This window comes from Mus pahari, chromosome 1 (assembly GCF_900095145.1).
Source record: "Mus pahari chromosome 1, PAHARI_EIJ_v1.1, whole genome shotgun sequence".
NCBI lineage: Eukaryota > Metazoa > Chordata > Mammalia > Rodentia > Muridae > Mus > Mus pahari.
The window spans coordinates 89188484-89188963 of NC_034590.1; positions in this window are offsets into that span (position 1 = coordinate 89188484).

The window sequence follows — 480 nt, forward strand, 5'->3', positions numbered from 1 at the left end:
CACACACACACACACACACACACAGACACACAGCAGTTAGAGATCACCATTTTTTATATGAACTAAATCAAGTTGCTTCTCTTTCTGGAAAGGTTCTCATGATCTGTCAGCATGAATCATCCAAAAACTTGTGTTAGCCTCTTGGGTCCAGTGTCTCTAGACCTTGTCCTTAATGCCCTGTGATTTTGGCCCCTCCCCAACTCCACCCAGGACTTTGCCTCTGCCTATGATGTATTTATCTTACCTCCTGGTCATCCAGAACTGAGTGTTGAAGCCCCTGCTGAGAGTATGTACCATGAACACCAGAGACCACCCCAGCTCAGACACCAGCTCTCAGGAGGGAAGGTTTCTCGAGCCACATGGCCTCATTCACCTCCATCTGTAGCATGTTGGCCTCCTAAGCACCAGTGTTTATTTCATATTCCAGTTCGGTTTTGTCAAGCTGATTATTCATGATCTTCCCACCTCAATCTCCCAAGC